The sequence below is a fragment of the Plectropomus leopardus genome, chromosome 14, assembly GCF_008729295.1.
Source record: "Plectropomus leopardus isolate mb chromosome 14, YSFRI_Pleo_2.0, whole genome shotgun sequence".
In the NCBI taxonomy this organism is placed as follows: domain Eukaryota; kingdom Metazoa; phylum Chordata; class Actinopteri; order Perciformes; family Serranidae; genus Plectropomus; species Plectropomus leopardus.
In genome coordinates, this window is record NC_056476.1 from 10,680,070 (window position 1) to 10,702,928 (window position 22,859).

The window sequence follows — 22,859 nt, forward strand, 5'->3', positions numbered from 1 at the left end:
CACACACACACACACACACACACACACACACACAGAGTCAGATGTCTTCCCGGCGGTAGGTGGATGGGGATAATGCAGGTGGGTGAGGCAGGTTGGGGGCCTGCACGCAATGTGTGACAGTTCACAGAGTGACAGACTGGTTGCGGAGAAAAGGTGCAGGAACGAGGGAAGATGGATGAAGGGGAGAAACGCTCCCTTTGTACCACAAAGAGCCCTCTGTTGTTTTTGATCTGCTCTGACTTCAAAGTGCAAAAGTCTGTTTTTATTCCCGGCAGAACTCCCTCTGTTGCCTTATCACACATCTCATTTGTGGGGCTCCAGACAAACAGACAGCCGCATGGGGTTGAGGGCCCTGCTAGATTGAGGTTTGACAAATTAGATTTCGCAGTGATTGATGCTGAATCAACAGCTGAAACAAAGTTGAGACAGAAGGTTTGGTTGTGGGAGAGAGGGGGACGGGGTGATGTGAAGAGGAAGGAAGGAAGGGCAGAACTAAGAGAAATAAAAAAAAGAAAAAAGAAAAGTCTCACAGTATTTATTTGCATCTTTCATTTCACAAGAACTCAGCCGGGCAGACTGGCACCCGTATTTATTGACAATGTCAGATTGCTGTTGTAATTTGTGGGCCGGGACTCAGGGGCGTTATGACTGGAACTTGCAATTAGATTTATCGAAGCTTGTGTGTTTGTGTGAGTGTGTGCGTGTAATTAGAAGTTATTGAAATGTGGGGTCCCTGTAGCCCAACTATTACAGCTAAATCAATATTAATCAAAAACACAACTGAGGGAGCAACGCATAAAAAATGCAAAGAAAAAGAGAGAGAGAAAGTTGGAGTGAAAGTGAGAGGGAAGGAGAGATGCAAGGCACAGATAAAGGAAAAGATGACAGAAAAGGAGAAAGAGACAAAAGCATTACAAAACGGAAAAGAAGAATTAAAGAAAAATGGCCTGACAGGTCTGTTTTGTCTTCTGCTGCAGATACTATCTGATTGGAGTGGAGTTGTGGTGTTTAAACGGAGAAATTTAGCAGCAAAATCAATTTGCTACTTTTATGAACTTTGATATACAAACTTGCACTGTTGACCAACAGCAAAGAGTCTCAACAGTGCTGACCTTAAGAGGAACAGAGTCTCACATAGAGGAAGCTGTTGTAGATTATTAGAAATGTTGCACCCTCCACTTTATTAAACTCCTCTGCTGGAGGATAAAGTGCTTCACAAAGGAGAAATGGTTTGCAGGCAGTTTGGAGACTAATGTGCCTTTTGAATAAACTGTGCACTGCACTTATTGTCCATTTTCACCCTTTTTCCAACCAAATTAGGGCATATACTGTAAAACTCTACTTACTAGCCTGTCCCAGTTTAACGCCCACTCCTTTTACTAGCAGGGTGTGGCTGCACATTTTGATAAATAAAGGCCTGTATTAATTGCAACCCCTGGTCTGGTCTCCATGCAGTTCATTGTAATAGAAGTTCTTCAGCTGTATAAAACCGGGTTTTTGGCTACCTGCTGGAGATAATGTAGCCTGTTCTCACTCCAAACTTGTCAAATAGCACCGCTGTGTCACTGCTTTCAGCGTATGAAGGTGACGCCAAAAGCCAACCGTAACGCCGTCCAACTGTGTTCCAGCTCGATGGCAGAGCAGGTGGTGTTGTCATTGCTTGTCCCCCACAAAGAAATTTTGGTCATTTTCTGCATTCTGTTGATTTTTTACTGAATCAGTTTGTACAATTTCTGTATCAATTTATGGTGAAAATGTTGCTGTACGTCCTATTTCAATTGTGCATAGCTGCTTCTACTTATTCATTTACACTTTATGGCAGATTGCAACCATTGATTTAGAGGGCCCTATTTAGACGATCTATAGCACATGGTCTAAAGCACATGGCGCAAATGTGTTTAGGGCGTGCCAAAGTCCAATTTCCAAGTTAAACAGCAGATAATGTGGGTGCCAGGTGCGGCATGTGGCGCAGAGGGGTTGTATTTAGACTCTGAATTAGTCATGGGTGTGTTTTGGCCAAAACATGAATTAACCAATCCGTGCATCAGCTCCAATTCCCTTTAAAAGCCAGTTGCACCAGGAATTGGCGGATTGCGATCTAAATGATGGATTTGGTGAATTACAGATGTGAGAGGTGCTCTGCTGAGGAAACAAATCTGCTTGTGCGCGAGGTGAGGGCGCACAAGCAGATCATTTACGAAAGCAGCAGATATTCACCAAAAGCAGCAGAGGTAAAGCAGACATGAGAGGACGTGACGGGGCAGGTTCCATCATTTTTAGGAACCTCTGGAACGGCCTTACAATGCAAAGTATTATTTAAACAAAGCTCGGTGCTCAGTGTTAAAATCAGGTGCACGTGCTGCTGCTGGCATATTTGGGTTAACTGGCATCGGCACACACAGTTCAGCCTCATGCCTTCCTACGTCCTGTAATGTGCCCTCACATATGTCCAATAGACATCCATGACGCATATCAATGTTGTCCAATGTTGTTGTTGTGATGATCCACCTGACTTATCCAAACATCTGAACCGCATGCAGGCGCATCTTGCTTTAAGAATTATCCGCACTTTAAATAGCTGGAAACAGACTGCACCTTTGACTTCAGACCAACTTTTATTTGGTTAATGGCGCATTCGCTTTCTGTTGCCTGACAATAGCTTTTTGTTGCCTCAACACTAGCCATAACACTTGCCGTGTGCCGCCTTGCGCCAAGCGTAAGACAGAGGCCAGAGGTTGTACACTGCCATCACTTCTAGAGACGCTGTTGCATCTATGAGTCGTGTTTCAGCAGTTGGTTGAAAGAAAAAAAAATTCATTTGCTATTTTCATGTTTTTATTGGCACAGACAAATGCACATGTTCAAAATACTGAGGGGGCCCAATGCCCCCTTAAATATACACCTATGCTCCTCCCGCTCTTCGTACTTTACCTGCTCTTTTCGCTCCCGTACACACTCCCCACACTTGCGGGTAAGTGTGTGAGTGAGTGTGTAAATGTGTGTGTGTTGTGTTGCATTTTCGACAGGGCCGACATTACAGCCTGTTTTATAGGGCGGCGGACAGAGTCTCTTTGCCAAGGTCAGGCTGACAGAGTGCATTATGGGAAAGTAATTCACGAGTTTACAATAGAGTGCATTTACACACTCAGTGCGGTCTGCAGGCTGAGAGTGGCTCAGTCATATTTAAGGGATGTTTTTTACATCACAGCTATTGAGTTATTTCCAGGAAGCACTAGAACACCTGCTCCGTGTGCACACACATGTAGATGTAGTGACATTTGCTGCAACGTGTGATTAATTATCTCATACAGCTTGGATAGATCGTGACAGGTGTTAGTCATTTCCCTGGGATTAGGAATGTGGGAGGAAGGCAGGAAAGGGGGGAGGGCTGCAGAGGTGTGTGAGAGACAGGGATGAACATGACCAAGTCTCAAGAATATCATGTGACAGAAGTGTGTGTGTGTGTGTGTGTGTGTGTCTGCAAGAGAGAGGGAGAAAGACCCTCCATCGTGTTTGGAGTAATTATCTCTCTAGTCCAATCAGTGTTGATGTCTGAGTATAATCGTCTGTAAACACTAAGTGCGCCTAGACCTTGTTTAATGAGACTGCCACACACACACACACACACACAGTAGTCATTAATATTGTGTGATGGCAGTTAGCAGCATTGCCACCTCTCTTCCCTCTGAGTAAAGGGGAAGTCAGCGCAGATTGGAGAAAAGCGCTCCTAATAAGTCCCGAAAGTATCGGTGATGTGTGATGTAAACACACCTACAGCTTCATTCGAAAAGTTAAATAGCCTGTTTTAAATGAAAAGGTGCTTCTCTCTGCAGAGTTTTTGCCATAATTATTTTTTTTAAGGATTTAAAGGTGCCGTGTGTGGCGTTACAATGACTTACTATGTAAATGAGACCTTGTTTCAGCTCTGTTATGGATTATAAGCAAGTATGGATGAACAGCACGGTATATTGGCGAACCCACTGGTGTCAGGTGAAAATTGTTTTCATTATCGAGCAAACTGACAAATATATTTCTAAAAAATAAATTAGTAATTTGATGAAAAAAATCATATTACAGAGTCCTTAAACCAAATGATTTTTCAAGCAATTTCACTGTCGCTGACAAATTTTAAATAAAATATTGACAAGGAATAAAAAATGTTTTTTTAAATGACAACAAATAAATTCAAACATGTTTAATATTGTTTTTTAATAACATTTTTGGCAGTAATATTGTTTTACAATTGTAAGTAATAATATTATTTTAAGTTTTTGTAAGAAGTTAAATGGCACGCTCTCTCCTGCACCAAATAGATGCCAGCAAACTGAGTCGACAAAAACTTTAACAACAACTTTAAAAAAGTCTCCCTTCTCTTGGACTGTGGAAGAGATGGAAGAACTGGTGGAGTTGTGAATTGAACAAGAGTCAGCGTTTAATTTGCGTAATAATCTCAAAAGGAATCTTTATATAGTCTTGGAAATAGTGACCACACATTTTCTTTAGATGTGAGAAAGTGCCAGACTTTTAATCTTACTTTCAAAAGTCTTCTAGTGTATGGAGGGCATTATTTGTAAGCTACTACTGTTTCTTATAAACTCTCAGCAACATCTCCTGGCCTTCATCAGTGGATGAACTTTAATGACTTGTCATGGAGATTGTTAAGTGATTTGTACCCCGTGTCTTACATATCAAGTAAGTGGACATTCTGATATGCAAAAGATTTTTTTTTTTTTTTTGGTAATTTCCTTTTTTGCTATTTCAAAGGTTAAAGAATGAATCATCAAGCTCAAATTAATAAGTAATTTAATAAAATGTCACAAAACTTTTCATTTCTTTTTTTTTTTACCTAGAGTCCAAGTTATGCAATTATTATTAACAATAAAAAATGTAAGATCCTCATCCAAGAACATTTTGTATTCATACAGTGAATCCTTTTTCCCCAAGTGTTGTAAGTTTCACCAAAGTCACCAAACTGCAAATCACTTGTCCATGAGATCTGTTTAGCATATTCATAAAATACAAAGAAATGATGATCTGGTGAACAGAATTTTAATTTTGCATTAAGTTAAAGCTAAATGCTAACTGAACAGGTTCCCATGTTGTTTATGCCTCATGTTCTGCCTTAGGACTCAAATGTAGGCCACAACCACCACAATGTTCCTATAATGGAGGTGAAGGAGAAGATGATGTAAACAAGGCAGGATGCAAAACGTTTAAGAAAATCCACAAATGTCTTATAAAGCAGGGAATGCAATTGGTTTGTTTGTTAAGCTTTAAGCATTGAACATGATGTTTTCTGGTGAGAGACGTTAAATGTAAACAAACCCATAACTGTTTACATCAAAGACTCCACAGGTGCCTCGAAATAGAGATAATTAACCTTCATTTAATTTAGTGAAAGCAGACGCGTGGAAACATTGTCACTTAGCAGTATATCAGGGCAGGAAGTAGAAAATGTTTTAAACATTTTTCATCTGCGTCCATCATCTGTGTTTTGTTATTATTTTAAAATATACTGCAGTCCAGCTGTGGTGTCTTATACGTCAAGTGGCACAAGATAAAAAATAACTCCAGACCCTGAGAGACATAAATAAAAAGCACCACAGTATTAAGCCATCATTAAGAATGTCATCAGGTGAGACATGGAGCCTCACAATGAATAATATCGACATCAGCAGCTGATGATGAGAAGTCATCATCAGCTTGGACGGGGATCTGCTCCGTGACGCATTATTCACCTGTTTAGAATGCAGTGTTATCGGCTGGTTAACCACCCACTGACAACCTTCTCCTCCCGTCCCTCTCAGCTCTTCTCTCTATCTTTAGACATGCCTAGCAAACTGTTTCACGCTCTGTCTCTTCAACGAAACCCTCTCGCTCCGCTGTAGACAGACATGCTTGGCTCTCCCCGCCACCTTTCCCTAACAGAAACCTGTTTTTCCACCAAAATCTCCATTTCAGCAAATCTGTGTCTTCCAAACCATTACCATCTCTGGGCTCCGACACCTCTAAAAGCATAACCACTTCATCTTTGTGTGTTCAGCACATTTGCAGGTCATATTCAGGTGGAATTGTGTTTTGATGAAAACTAATTTAGTGCTGTTTGTGGCACCGCCGGCATGTATTTGGACCAATTAGACGGGAACGAAGGAGACGGATAGAGAGAGGGGGGAAGTGATGTGAGGGGAGGCAAAAGAAAAGGATAAGAATATTTTAAAGTCCAATGGAAGTCATTTCCTCATTTTGGAGTCATTGAAGCTGTGAGTGTGTGTGAGAGTGTGAGTGTGTGTGTTTGTTTTTTCGTGTGTGTGTGTGTGCGTGCGCGCGTGTGTGTGATTGGCTTTGCATGATGATGAGTGTATGGGGGTGGCAGAGTGTTGACATGCAGAGCACAATGCCTCCATAAGCAACAGGATAATGAATGCATTTGGGCTCCCACGTTCAAACACAACTAGTGAGGCTGTTTACTCTTTTAACAGACAATGTTGCTCTCTGATTTTCTAATTTCCTTTCGTAAGTGGCTGACCAGGTGGATGCTCGTGTGGGAGCAGGTGCAGATTATAGAGTGTGTGCGTGTTACACAGATGTGTAACGTTTGTATGTTTCCTATGTAGCATGTCAACATTTCTATGGTGAAATATATGAGCTTACTTTTCCATCCAAATGTGGAGGGGAATTTGAATGGTGAGACTGCTGCCAACTACCATTTCCAGATGCATTGTTGGCACCACAACTCGGTGTTTTTTTAGTGAGACATCACAGCATTTCCAGCTGCAATTATGGCACCAAACCTTGATGGTTTTTAGCAAGACATCAGGGCAATTCTGGCTGCAATTTTGGCACTAAAAACATGTGTGTTTTGTGAGACATCACAGTATTCACAGCTGTAATTGTGGCACCAATACATTTACTTTTTCCTGGGAAGACATTGAAACATCACTGGAGGCAATTTCGGCACAGATTTTTTTCAGGAAGTCATCAGGACATTTCTAGCCACAACTGTGACACTAAAAAATTTTTTTCCAGCAAGACATCTGAAAAATTCCAGCAGCGATTTTGGCACTAAAACCAGGTGTTTTTTAGTGAGGCATCAGAACATTTCTAGTATTAAGCAAGCGGCAAAACTGGCTTTTTTTTTAGCAAGATATTGAGACATTTCCAGCCACGACTGTGGCACCAAAACCAGGTGTTTCTTGAATACATTTGGGCTCCTATATACTCCTTAGCAACTAGCACGTCTGTTTACTCTTTTAACAAACAATGTTGCTCTCTGATTTTTTAATTTCCTTCTGTAAGTGGCTGACCAGGTGTACAAGAGATGTGAGAGCAGTTGCAGATTATAGCATGTGTGGAAGTGTGTGTGTGTGTGTGTGTGTGTGTGTGTGTGTGTGTGTGTGTGTGTGTGTGTGTGTGCAGTTCAGCAGCGTGTAACGGTGTCGAGTTCTACTGAGCTGCCAGGCACAGAAACTCATTTAGACTGCAGCTTCAGTTCAGGAGAGGCCCGAGGCAGCGGTTCCTTCAGGCTGACGCCGCGGATGGCTCACATTTTTACCTCGTTATCAGAGCTCCTCTCCGGGCTGAGCCTGGCGGGAGGACTGGCTGCCTCGCCGTTCCTCCAGGCAAGACAGATAGCAACCAATCACTGGCACCAAAGAGACTACCCCACGGCTCTCGCTGCAGACTCACATTAGCATATGCAGGTGTGTGTTTATGTGCTAATCAAAATTCAGTACGGCTGCTTAGTGTGCAATGTTTGTGGGCTTAGCCTGAGCTTAATTCCCGGTCAAACCGTAGTGTTTGATCATATTCTGTTTACTTTTGTCACCTTTATCATCTGAAAACTACACACAAACATGCCTACGCACACAAACAGACAAAGCTTAATCACAGCTCCGCATGTGTGCACTGCATTCCCGGCTCCTTCTCATCTATCTCATAGCACATGATTTATGTGAAAATTATTTGCCACTGCAAACACACACTCACCAGGATGCACACACACTAACACACACAGTCCGTCATCGTATTTATGACAGCAGGACCGCTGTGCCAAGGGGATATTGGACTTTCTCTTCAGTTATCAATGTTTCGCTTTTGATTGATGACCTTTATTGTAATTATTTATTGAAAGGCAGGAACAGGATAATTAGAAAAGGTCTGGAGGGGAGGAAAGTGCTGATCCAGTGGGAATTCTGAGGAGGAAACCGGAACGCTGAAGGTGATAAAGTTCACGGATCTCCTCAGAATTCTGTGTCAGCGAACGGGGAGGAGGGGGGAGATCTGCAGGAGGAATCAATGATCAGAGCTAATGGCATACTAATGATGTAACTACTCATCCATACAGCACAGACAGCGGGAGGAAGAGCAGACGGAGGGAAGGAGGGAGAGAGCAAGAAGGTGATAGAAAGAAAGAAAAAGAAGAACATTTATTCATAGAGACACTGAGGTCATAAATTGACCACTTATCCAAACAAGTCACAGACACGAGGAACTAGAGATCGCCACATAAACACAGTTATCAAAGTCAAATACTGAAGGTGTTCAGCTGAAGTTGAAAGGTATTTTATCTTTCAAGTTCAGACGTTGTCATTATTTCACTGTAATCACAGACTTGCTTCTCTTTCAAGGAAATTTAAACTGCAACAAATAATATGCCATAACTGATTCATATGATTAATAAAAGTGGAAACATAAAATCAAAGTAGTGCAGCCGTCACAGCTGCTCACAGAGCAATCAGTGACGGAGGTCTTGACTCTCATGCGGGTCGTTTGTTATCCATCCATCATGCAGTGCTATAGCAGTGATATTCACAATAAAACTCAGCTCTGCCCCTAAAATGACAAATGGTACCCAGTAATTTGTTAAACTTATTTTGGTGCTTCAACTACTTTATGTAGCAGCTTATAAGTAACAGTATTTTTTTTCATATGAGGTATGATGATGCTTCATACAGTGTCTGAATGGATTGCATCCCCGTTCAGCTTTCGTATCAGGACCAATGGCCCGGATCAGTGTCCGCTTGACCACAAAATCAGGCCTATCCTCAGAATGTTTATGTCTAGCAGGTGTAATGCTGAGCATTTTCACCATCTTGGTTTAGCCTGTGAGCATGCTAACAGTTGCTAATTAGCTCAAAACACAAAGTACAGCAAAGGCGGATGGGAATGTCATTAGTTTTGCAGGTATTTGGTCATGAACAAGTATTGACCAAGTAGAAATTCTGACCTGATGGTGTGAAAATCACCACAGTCAGACAGTTTCATCCTCTCAAGACTATGAATGTCTGTTCAAAATTACATAAAAATATATCCAACAATTGTTAATGTTATTAGATTGTATTAGTGTGGAACAAAGCGATTGACTGACCTGCCAACAAGAGCCAAATTCTGTTCATCATTATTTACAGGCGAACATGTTTCAGCTGTTGCCTTTTTCGTGATCATTCTGTGTCATCGTTATGTTCAGCAACTGGCACTTAACAAGTAATCATAATTCAGCCTAATTAGATGGACACCAAATTGTGTAAAACAATTTCATATTCATTTTCTTTATCAATAAGGACTACACTTTTTTTTTAGCATTTTTGCAAAAAAAAGTGCCAGTCTTAGCCAGCCGGCTGACTTCTAACTGCTTCTAACTCCTTTTTACTCTAAAACCAGTAAAGTGACAGGTTAAGAGAAACAAACAAACTGCAGGACAGTAAGATGCAGAAATGATGATAGCAAGAAAATCAATATTCTCAAGATAGAAGACAGGCAGAGCAACAGGAAGCAGCAAAACATTGATGCAATATAATGGTAACATCCACTTTTAAATCATTGCAAATATATTCCAGCATTACATTAGTGGATATTTAGTGCGGATAGACTTGTTTGGATGAAAAATCCTTGAGAAACCAGGTTAGAGCTGTGAACCAGAGGATGTATTTTCATGCGCTGTGATAACCTGGTTGCAGTAAAACCTGTGTTTACATGCAGCTGGTCAGTAATCATATTTCTCCTCCCATCATGTACAAAGCATTTGCTCATTATAGGAGGGCTGGCACAATAAGCGAACAGGCTCTGCAGAGCAGTTTGACTTCTCTGTTTGATGTCTTTGAATATGACAAATAACCTCCTCTTCCGCTTACTGTAGATATATTTGCACTAATTCAGTTTCAGTCCAACTTTAGATTAAATTATTCTGGATGCAGCTACAAGTAATGATCTGCCCTGTCATCCCTCTGCACCGCTGCAACTGTTCCCTGTATGAGGTATTTTCCTCACACGTGTGCGCATGTAAAAACCCTGATAGAGACCCAGTCAAGCATACCGTATGCATTAGCATAAAATTTGATTTTCTCTACAGAAATGTAGCTGTGGGTTACCCAGTTAAGGAATTACTTTTTTTGACATCTAAGAAATCATGTTACTACAGAGAGCTCACAATAACCAGGGTATCAACTTACTTGGCTTATTATCAGCCCATTCAGAAGAAAATGTTGGCAAATACTGCATGTATCTAATAACCACAGATGTGTTTTTTAGTGAGACATTGTGGTACCAAACTGAGTGTTTGGTAGTGAGACATCAGTCTATTTCCAGCTGTAATTTTGGTACCAAAACTAGGTGTATTATATCAAGACATCAGGGCATTTTGAGCTGCACTTGTGGGACAAAAGCTGAGGGTTTTTTTTTTTTTTCCAGCCCCAATTGAAGCACATAAACCCAGGGGCAGGCGCATAAATCTCTGTGATTTATGACAAAAACTGTGTGCATGCACAGAGGCAGATTTATAAAGTTGTGTGAACGCCTGATTTTGTTTTATAAATTTCAAATATTATGGCGCTGGGCGCACAGGCACAAGTCTCATTTCCACACCCACAGTTCACCATAAATGGAGATAAAAATGCCCTTACACATACATTTGCATATTGACACATGTGCCCCTCCACCATGTATCACAGCTGTCAGCAAGAAATACAGTAGTGCAATTTCACCGAGGTTCTCCAACGGTGCCAGAGAAGCCGTCATTACGCACGGCTGTGGATATTTGCAATGTCCATACCACTAATTCATCACGTTTCTGCAAATCATTGTCGCGGTGAAATCTTGATCATCATTATTGTTAAATGTCAGAAGGACAATCAATGATTTATTCATAAGGCTCATGTAGAAACTGACTTAACAAAATGCTCCGCATGATAAAAGTGAATGATTTCTGTCATATTAACCGCAGCTGTATTCGCTAAAACCTCGTACACACCTGCTCTGAAGAATGCGTGAGGTGCGCACATTCCTCCTTTATAAATGCCAGTTTATATGCGGGAAAAGGCGTACCCATGATTTTTTTTGTGCGTACACATCATTTATGCATCTAGCCCTGGGTGGTTTATGGCAAGATATCGTGGCATTTCTGGTTTTTGTTAGTGAGACATTGCAACGCTTCCAGCCATGACTGTGGCTACAAAACCCATTTTTTTGTTTGTTTTTTGTTTGTTTTTAGTGTGACATTGTAACATTTCCACCCAGAATTGTGGCACCAAAAGCAGGTGTTTTTAGCAAGACATCACAGCATTTCCAGCAGTGGTTATAGCAACAAAAATAGGTATTAAAAGCCAAAGCATGGTCTTTTCTAACCAGGTGGGTTTTGTGCCTAAACATAACCACATGTTAATCAAAGCAAGCATTGTTGAACGTAATGTTTAAACATATCCGCTTCATATGGAACATACAAATGTGACATATCTGTGGTCTCCAGAAACAAACTGCGCAAACATTCATTCTGGTGATTGGGTTGTTTATTATCCTTTGATTTCCTTTGACAGGTCGATGGATTTAGCAAAATATTGTTACCCAATGTAAATTTCTCCTGGAGAAGCCTGATAATTGGTCCATTGCATACACATAAACAAATGCTTTTTAAAGAGATTGCAAGTGTTTGCCACAGTATCACTGCAGCCTCAACTTGGTGGGATGAAAGGGAAAAGGAGTTGTAGCTGTGCACTGTTGCATCCAAAATAATTCATTCTAAATGCCAGCTGCGACCAGACGAAACTTGTGTTGAATTTACTGTTAGAAACTGTCAGGTTGAACCACTAAATGAGTCCATTTCCACAGCCGAACGGAAGGCTTTATAAAACTCAAACACATGTGCACAGTAATGAAAAAAGTCTCCCACTGCAGAGCCTGTCCTCTCATCGTCTCACTGCACCATCAGTCCGAATAAATCTCTTAAAGCAGCAGCCTCATCACACACAACGGATATTCTTCAGACGCCTACAATATGCCAATACTGGTTCAAAAAGTGTAACATTTATACATCTGGCTCAGTGACTGAACAGAGCTGCTTGTTCTTTGTCTGGTCGATCAGTGTTTAACTGTCATTTGATTGCTACCATGCTTCATATTGACAAAGGGACATCCATCAATGCTAATTAACTCTCTGGCTGAACTTAATTGAAGGAAGGATGAACCTAAACTTAAGGAGGGTATGACCGATTTTGCCCATGAACCTTGGTGGCACTGGTTATAGATTTTTCCTTTGCTATTAAATATTGTCTTTCTTTAATTTGTAAAGAACAAATGAGAGAAAAATATGAACTCCCGGTATATTGTACAAGAAATGTGAGAAGGACACGGTTATAATTTCGGGCAGTGGACTGCAGGACCCAGGATGTCACTGGTGCAGTTATTGCAGCTAAAACTGCACATGTGTGAAGAAGATAAAGGATGAGGTTTGATTTAAAAACCAGGGACCAAAAAACATCTGTCGGCTGCCAGGTGTAGCATCCTGCCCACAGTAGGGGGACAGGATGTTCCCAAACAAGTGAAATGGATGAGCGGATTGGGTCTGGTGTGTTGTAGCAATCTAAATTGTTTCTGGTGTTTGCTGTGGAGTCGAGTAGTGGACAAAAAAGATGACTTATCTTACATCATGCACCTTCAGATTACCTAGAAAATTACCCACAGTTTGGCCTGAATTGAACTGTTGTTGGGGTTTTTTTTTTTTCAGATATACAGCAACAACACAGTCTCACGCTGCATTTAAATGGCATCAGGGAGACAAAAGATGGCAACCAGGATATAATGTTAGTGGACGAAAACAGGATGGTAAAATTTTTGGCAGGGAATACCGACAATGGCACCGGTAGACAGCTGTAGCTACACGGGTCCAAAGAATGAATGGCCATGCTTCGTACTGATGTTTCTGATGATTTATTTGCTCTCCTCTTTGTTTTCCTCGACATCATTATACACCCCAGTTTAAAAAACATACATTTTCTACTCACTCTCAGTCTAGTGTCCATTGCTAAGTAGTCTAATTAGCACAACAGAAATGTGCTAAGATAAAACAAAATGACCAAAAAATGTCTAAGTAATGCACATTAACAACATTATAAATAAAAAGAAACAAAATAAGGAACAGTTACCGTGTGTGCCTTAAGGATCACGTGAAGAATATTGTTACTCGTACGTTTGTCGTTTGCAACCATGTTGCTCTTATCCAAATTGCTACTGACCTATGACCTCACCATATGACATCACATTTTCCACATTGCTGTCCGCTACACTGAGGTGGTGTTACTCTCTGCATTTAGATAAGATCTTACCAGCAATACACTTTTTTTTACATGTGTAGCTCTTTCTTTGTCTGCTTGCTTGTGTGTGTGTGTGTCTGCTTGTCTTTCTTGCTCTCTGTTTAGACACAACTGACAAACATGTGGAAGCACAGGATACATGTTTAATCAGTGATCACATTTTGATAATTTACATCATATCTAGTATAGCTTCTATATAATCTATAATAAACTGCCATTGTGTTTTCTTACCAGATTTGCATTCAGCTTGCAGGAAACATAGACTTGACACCTGAACTATCGCCTCAGATCAAAACCAAACCCAGAGCTCGGGTCACGGCACAACCAGTGTGAACAGCCCCGCCACTCAACATGGGCCCAGAAAGGAAGCAGGCAGCGCTCCATAGAATATCAGCATGCTTCACAGCAATTTCACATCATGTGAACATGAGGTAAGTGAGTAAACCGAAAAACAAAAAGTGTTTTGTATGGATTCGAAGTTCTTTCTAAAAAGAGACTTTATGTTTTTAACAAGCAGGAACTAGACATTTTCTGTGATAATTAAATTTTATTTTGAAAAGACACAAAACTGCACAGGAGGGGTACTAAAAAGTCCGTTTTTGATGTGTGGGGCCGCTGACCAAGCATCAGTATGTGATGAGTTGTTTGGGAAAGTGTTTTGACAGCATGTCTTGAAAATGTTGACATCACTTCAAGTGAAATAAAGTGTTGCAAATTTGTGAATAATACTGAACTAACTGCAAATAGATTGTGTCCCCACCAAAGACTACTTTAAAGTTTGGAAATATGAACGAATCCATGAAAAGATGTGCATGGAAACAAACAACTGTTGAATGAATCAGGCCTGGCCTTTGACCATGTATTTCATCCTGTACCAGAGTAAACAACAGCCTAATCTCGTCGAAATGAAGTCTAACCCTTGGCAATAAAGAGGTTCATTTACTTTATCTACAGGGGAACCACAGTTTTGATTATTTCCTTATTGCTTTCATAATGAAAAAGAGTAGCTACATGCTGTTTTATACGCCAGGACACATTAGTTTTTAATAATGACTTAAGACAGAAAACCGTTGCAAAAAACACAAGATTTGTGCATCATTTGGGCACCTTCCCTTGCCACCCAGTTCTAAATAAACAAGAGAAGCATCCTTAATTTCCTCTGAAACATTTATCTCCTGTGGGATAGGAAGAGAGATAAGGTGAAGACTGCAGCAAAAGAAAATCACAAAGGTAAACCAAACTGCCGAGACGCAACCATGCACCAGAATTTCCCCAAATTTTTTATATAAATACCTACCTCCTGTTTCTACGCTCCTTTTCTCCAAAACAACTTTTTCCTCATCTTTTTTTTTACTCCCGGCGGCTTTTATCTGACTGACTGTTGAGGAGAGGCGCATGTGGTTGCCTCAGTAATGTGACATTTAGACAAATTCACCAGGCGTTCCGGCGGGATGCTGCCTCCACTGTACACGAATGTGTGCAAATACGCCTCTGTGAGAGTGTGAGCTTTTTGTATGTGTGTGCTTAAAAATTGGGTTGACAATCTGCCTAACTGTGAGGGGTGCGTGCTGTGCTTTAGGTGCACACACACACACGCACACACACACACACACACACACACACACACGCACACACACACTGTTTCTGCGTCTGGCAGACAAGCTGCAGTCCTTTTGATGTTTGTGTTCTCGGTGATCTTCCACAGTCATGAGGCAGCGCGGGAGGCCTCAGATGCTGCTGAAACAGAGTGTTTCTCTTTGAAAACTTACATGACCAGCCATTATCTCTATGCTGTAATATCACTCCTCTTTTTCCTGCTCTTTCCTCCATCTTATGTCCACGTTTCACACCCCCCTCACTTCTCGCTGTCACCAACACACTCCATCATCAGATCTGTCTGGCTGTGAACCCTGTGCAGCCCCAGACAGACGGTCATGGCAAATTGGTAATATGAGTCAGAGCTGAGTATTGGAGACACGACAGCCTCCGTTTTTTCCTCACAGAGCTTTCAAGAACTTTTACATTAGTTATTTTTTATTTATTTTATTTTTTTGTACCCTTTGAAACTTAGGCAAATTGGCTTGATTTCTTTTAAAAACATGAAAAGAGGGCAATAAAGGTCAAAAAAGAAGGTAAAAAAAAGAAACAAAATGTAAAAAATGCAGTTAGATTGCCTGATAATTAGCAAAATAAATAATAAAGATGTAGAAAAAACAAATAGTAAATTACCTAAATAAACTGCTTAAAAATTATAATAATTTGTAAAAGTAATTTTGAATATATTACTATGATTATTATAAATATATTGAAAATATATTGAAAAAAGTTATAATAATTTTAAATATATATATATATTTATCATTATTATTATAAGTTTAGCTCTCTTGAGATTCTTCCGTAGCTTTTTTGAAAATAATTTTCCAAATCTACCAATTTCTTACAATTTGTTGGACATTTCTTGTCAAGTTGCTCATTTCCTTTTCCCCCATATTTTTGAAAGAAATCAAACCAATTTGCACAGGGTTAAATGTATTAAATACTTGTGAAAGGCGTTCAGGTGCAGCACAGGAAAGGTGATGTCGATCCAGTTTTCAAAAGGTTGAATGTTAGACTGAGCAGAGATCCTCACACACAGATACTCGTGAACGCAACCACAATGAAGTGTTTAAATTTTCCAGGCTGAGAGGATGTAAAGTGGGCAGACGCTGAGCAGATGGAAATTAATTCAGGTATATCGACAGCGGAAAGAAACGATGCAATGAAATTAGGATCAAGAGACAACTAAAGAGGGCACCTTAACCCGAGCAGGAAGAGGGAGAGACTCGATGAGGGAAAATTGAGAGGAGAAGCGCGTGCGTGCGTCGAGTGTGCGAGGGGCAAGTGTGTAAAATCAAAGCGTTCGCACCTCAATCAGTGAGAGTTCAGATAGAGGGTGACAGAGAGAGTAGCAAAGGGGAGGATGAAGAGAGCGCTTTAGAAAGGAGGAAAGGAAATTAGGTGAATCAGTGGAGGCGTCTTGTGGATTATTTTTTTTTATTTTGCGGGGTCAGTTCTATTACGTTACTATTTGTCCTCAATCACACAGGTTTTGCATCATAGCTACCAAAGGAGCAGAGAAAAGGAAAATCATGGGGGTGAATTTAATTTCTCATTCTCCAAATTGATTTAGTGGAACCTACTGGAGGCTATAGGCCGACCTCGGAGTTTGGCTTATTGTGCCTCTGCTGAGTGCTGTCAAACAGACGGGATTTCAGATCAGTGCAGAGTTATGACCTGACTACGCTAAGATGATAAGATGATTAAATATCTAATTCACTTTAGATCATTAACTTTAATCTGCTTATACTTAGGAGGCAGAGGAGGCGGAGGGAGAGGGAGGATAGGGGGAGGAGCTGAGCGCTCTGGCTTCCATCTTTCGATATCTCATCATGGGTTTTACACTCCTGCGTCCATCTGATAAAATGCAGAAAAAGAAACAAATCAATTGTCACAAGGGGAAATGTACTGTATGCTTTGCTGTCCATCTGCTGCAACGTTTCCTGTGTGATCCAGATGACATCACCTCAGCCAACTTTCAAGAACAAAAGAGCTGACTAAAGCCATCGTCATTCTCTTAAAGGGACAAACTGCATGTGTTTTGGCCCATTTACCCAAAAAATCTGTAAACCAGCGATGCACAGCTTGCTTTGCCTGCCCACTTTTACAAAATGACAGGAGGCCAGGGGCCAGTCGCAGCAGCCCTGCACATGTTTCTAGGATTTTAGGATGTTTCTGGGGTTGTAGAGCATTTCTAGGATTTTAGGGCATTTCTCAGATTTTAAGATGTTTCCAGAATTTTAGGATGTGTCTAGGATTTGGGGATTTTTCTAGGACTTTAGGATTTTTAGGGGCTTAGGTGGGACTTCTATCGGGGTGTGAGGGATCATCTACCAGCGTTTTTTAAAATAAACAAGCTATTTTAATGCTGTTATATGCACTCTGGCACCTTACCTTATCCTTAAAGTACAAAAACAATTACCAGTGTGAATCACTTTATTTTTATTGTGAATTAAAAAAAATGTTGGGGGGCCACCTATCAGGGGCCAGATTTGGCCATCAGGCCATAAGTTTAGTTTCACAGGTGTATATGTTATTTCACCACCACTCCTGTCCTCATGAATGTATGTTTACTTCATTTCACACTGTATCACATCTCTTTTCATTTAAAATCTTGAAATTTATGGAAATCAGTATGCAGATGTTTGAGAACTGCTTATAGGTAAACACTGCAGGGAACATTTAGTCAAAATTACCTCTTGATAATTCAATCGAAAAGGCATATATTCTTTTAAAATCATATTTGCTGTGCTCTTGTGCTGATGGGAAGCTCAAACATCTGAGACTTTAGGGAATATTTTGACATTTTCAAAAAATCAATAGTGCTCTAATGTCTGTCGATTAAATATGAAGCTCCAGCCACTAGATAGTGAGCTTATCTACGTCCTCATGAAACCACAACATGTAGTTGTACACTGTGGTTTTTGAACGGATTAAACAAACAAGTTATAATGTGTTAATTAGTTAGCTGTAGAGCTGCTGGTAGGTGGATTTTGTTGCATTTGGACAGAGCTCGGCCAGCTGTTTCCCCCAGTTTAAAGTCTTTATAGTCTCCTGACTGCAGATTCATGTTTAATGCACAGACATGAGAGTGGTATCAATCCTCTCATCACACTCTTGGCTAGAGACCAAGTAATATTGCAAAATGCTGAAGTATTTCTCTGTCAAATGTCCATGTTTACTCATCATTTCAGTTTATTCCTCCATCAATGTAGCTCCAGTTGCCAAAGTTGTTTTATTTTTTAAATTTCATTAACCTTTATCTAACCAGGCCTTTAGATTGCCACTGTCAGTGATAACCATCATAGTTATGGGTTAGTAGGGTCGGCCACATCTACTATTACGCCATGTTCAAACTGGAACAGCACCCCAGTATGTCACTGCAAAGTTTCCCCTCGGCAGATGTTTGGCCATTCACACCAGAGGCACATTTCTCACAGCAGTCAGGAAGTGCTTCTGCTTCTCTGGCCTTTTCTAATCACATGTAGAGCTCTGTCTTCTTGTGTGTGTCCCCTCGTCTCTTTCTTTTGCTCTCTGTTCAGATACAGCTGACAAATGATCTTAATCAGATCATTTATATCATATCTAATACATCATTTATATAATTACGATGAGATAATCGGTGCATTCAGCAAACCAGACCAGACCTCAAAACTATCGCTGCAGATAGTCAACTGCAGAGCTCAGGGCCATAACACGTCCTGTGTGAACGGCCAAACTGGTAACGTGGGCACTTAAAGGAAGCAGGCAGTGCTCCACGGAAAATCGTCGTGCTTCGCTGTGCTTCCACATCCAGTGTGAAACAGTAAGGTTCAACCTGTTGTCATTCCGAACTCGTCAAAAGTGCCGCTCTGTCAGTGCTTTTGGTGTACGAGTGTGACGCCAAAAGCCACCTTCCGCATTCACGTGCAACGTGCACGGATGCGTCAGATGATAACGCGGTTGGACAGAACTGGTGGTGTTATTATCATGCGCTATCAGACATGTCCAAGTACAACGTGCACAGACAGCATCACTTGACAACATGGTTGGATGAAACTGGATGCAACTGGTCACGTGTGCCTGAAGCTCTCGGACAGCATCAAGTAATAATGCTGTCGGTAACATCAAAAGGGTCATCAAAGGGTGGGAGGGTGAGGAGGTTCGCTTCCCGTGTGGATGTGTGTGTGTGTGTTTGTGTTTTTCCTTACCATGTGCCTTTTCTGCGTTAACCTAACTGTCCCACCATGGCGTCATCTCACCACGTGCATTTGTTGACAGCAGTGTAACGGCCACCCGGAGCGTAAACAGCGGAGACACAAGGATACCTTAAACGTCACAGGTTGAGGAGTGAGTTCGGATTCAAAATGTGTTGTAAGTTTAGGTCGAGAAGGCAATAGTTGGGCAACAAAATTAACCTCAACTTCAGACAGAAAGGACTTTTTACAACAGCACTTTCTCCCAGGAAAAAAAAGGGTTCAAGTCCCACTTTAAACCAGTATTTACACTCAACCATGTTTTTGTGGCTAAACCTTACAAAACTGAAAGCGAAACCTAAAAAAATCTGGTAATGGTCATTAAACGGGCCGATAACAGCCTTCTGACCGCCAAGTGAATGTAGCAGGCCCCTACTGATCGATAACTATGAGGCTTATAACCACAGATAACAGCCATTTAATGAGCTGATAACATCCTGAGATGAGAGATGGTCATCCTGGGATGACCAGGAAATTCCTTGAAATGGAAAGGGAGACCTGGACACGACAGCATGACAGTTACAGTTTAAACAGAAATAAAACATATGAGACAGAAAATACAAATTAAACACGTAAGGAAGAGACTCAAATAAAGCAGTTTTATTTCTTAGTTACAGATTTTAAACATTTTTTCCAAGGGGACTGTAGATGATTGAGATGCAGTATGCTCTACAGACTCTCGGGAGCGAAATAGAAAAAGGCCTTTTTCCCAGCTCAGTGCAAACTCTTGGAACCTGGTGAGAAAGCCACCTGGTGAAACGAAGCTGAAAACAGCTGGAGGTCTGCGTCAGGAGATTACATATACATGAGGGAAGTTTAGCCAACATGGCTTTATATACAAGAATATACAAATGAAGTTGCCGACATAAACTCTGTGATGACCAATCTACCGAATCATAGAGCGTACATTCATGATTGCAGGAAGCAGAGTTGGTTATAAATTGTAAAGCACAGTGGTACACAAAATCTAAAAAGTAAAATGTAAAAGAAGCAGCGTGACTGTCATTCAAAACACTTAAGACGCTAAATTTCAAAAACGCTTTGAGGGAAATTCTTAAAATTTGGCGTAAACATCCACTTAGACCCAAGAATGAACTTATTATAATTTGTGTTCAGAGGTCATTGTGAACTTGTGTCCATCTTATTCTCATGAACGTTATATCTCAAGAATACCAAGAGGAAATTTCCTAAAATTTGGCACAAACGTCCACTTGAACTCAACAATAAAATGATTAGAATTTAGTGCTCAAAGGTCACTTGGACCTCAAAAAACATATTATTGGCTATAACTCATGAATACATCTGCTTATTATGACAAAATAGGATACAATGATGATACCATGACAATTTATATCCAAAAGGTCGACTTCACGGATCATAATGTTTGGCAAAAACACTCCTCTGACCAGTACAGAGGGGTACACATTTGGTCAGATACTGAATTGTCCATATTAGAAATATTCTACTAAATAAAACCTTTTATGCTCATTTTCACGTTTGTTTTTGTTTTGTACTTTTCTTTTTTGTTTCCTAATTTCAGGTAATTTTCTTGTTAATTTTTGAAAATGTCCTGCTATTTTTTGTTTATTTTTTATTTTATTTATCGCAGTTTTTTTTGCTAACGTGCGCCTTGCCTTCTTCCCCTCATGCTTTTGAAAGAAACCAAGCCAATTTGCTCAGGTTTTAAAGGGTTAAATAGCTTCTGTGCTGCTGTGTTGTAGATGTTTGTGAAGCTTGTAGAATATGTAGCTTCATTGCAGCAATGTTCATATTTGAAGCATTATTTGCTGTCATGGCTACATATGAGTCTGGACAGACATGCATCAATGTAAACTGTAACTGCCACTTGACTGGTTTGTGGAAGCATAAAACATGAAAATAAACATTTTTATGTAAATAATAATGAAATATTGTAGATATTTGGTTTTGAAGATGTGGGTGCATACGTATATGTAAAGTTAATTAGAGTATGGGTTTAAATTAATAAGAAAGTTGGTTAATTAATTAAAATTCAGTGACTTATGGAGAATGGGTGGGATTAAATAAGTTTGTATTTCTCACTCTTTTTTCGAATATGTAAACCAAGGCATCATGTCTTTGACAATTTCTTTTGCTTTGTGTTTTTCATTTTCTGTAAATATCAGGGGTTTTTTTTGGCTGTCTGCTTGTTTATATAAGCATTCCTCTAATTTCTTTTTTACATGTTAAATCAAATTAAATCAAAATCAAATCAGAAGTTAAAGCAGAACCCCCAAAACACAAGTACAAACCTGAAAATGAGCATTATATGTTCCCTTTAGGGTGGTGCTTCTTGGCAGTAATTACAGCTGACCCCAATCAACTGGAACCACACTGAGAGGCTGATATTTGTTTCACGTCCACAGAAGATACCTTGGCAGGTCCACTGCACGATGGAAACAGAGCTTTGGTTTCAGTATGAGAGACTATACTGAAGCCAGACTCTGCAGCTATCTTTGGAACAATGATGTGTTTGCCAATCCGTCATGCCAATAATGTGCAAGTGACATGAAGTGGAAGTTGAGTCAGAGGGCAGAGGGCAGTTGAGGCTCCGCTGAAATAGAGTCTGAGGTGAAAACCACCAACAGCTCAAGTAATTATTGTCCATTTATTTGAAAGGAGATGAGCGGTGTGACAGAGGATCGTGTGGATTTCACTCTGTGAGAACCTTGTGTGGCTTACAATGAAAGGAAGGACGTGGAGAGAGGAGAGAGAAAGTGCGAGGGAGAAAGAGAAAGGGGGGAGCAATGAGGAAAGAGAGTGAGACAGTGTGAGGTTACGCGGCTTCCATTAGCCGTCCTGTTGTCTTCCAAGAACTGGAGCAGCAGCTAGATCAGATTGCACTCCACTCAAACAAAGAGCTTTGGTTATTTGAGTCTTCTTCCATTGTACCAGCTAAATTTCCCAAGGCAAATGTTGACAGAGAAAATTGATATTGAGTGCAATATTATTCTTCACAGATCACAAGGCATTTCCTTCACCATAGCTGGATCTATCATGTCTGTGCTGCGTTCATCTACATTTACATTAAGCCTCTGTCTGGTGCGGTAGAGGAAGAAGTACTCATATCTTTTACTTAATATAGTACTTACATCAGAGAGTTATATTACTATTGTTATTGATGATTTAACGTGTAAGGAGCATTTTAATGTTGCAGCTGGTGGAAGTGGAGCACATTTTAGCTACTTTATACTTATAGATAATTTAATCCACTGGTTTCCAACCTGGGGGTCGAGACCTACTCAGAGGTTGCCAAATCTTCACAGGGGGTCGCAAGGCCTTCTTTATTTTAAGAGATTAAAGAAAACTTTTTTATAAATAAACACAAGGTCTGTATCACATTTAATTCATTTCATGAAGAAATCGTTGTTGTTTTTTTAAAGTTGAGATAATTATTTGAATTTTAAATTTAAAAGATAAAATCTCACAA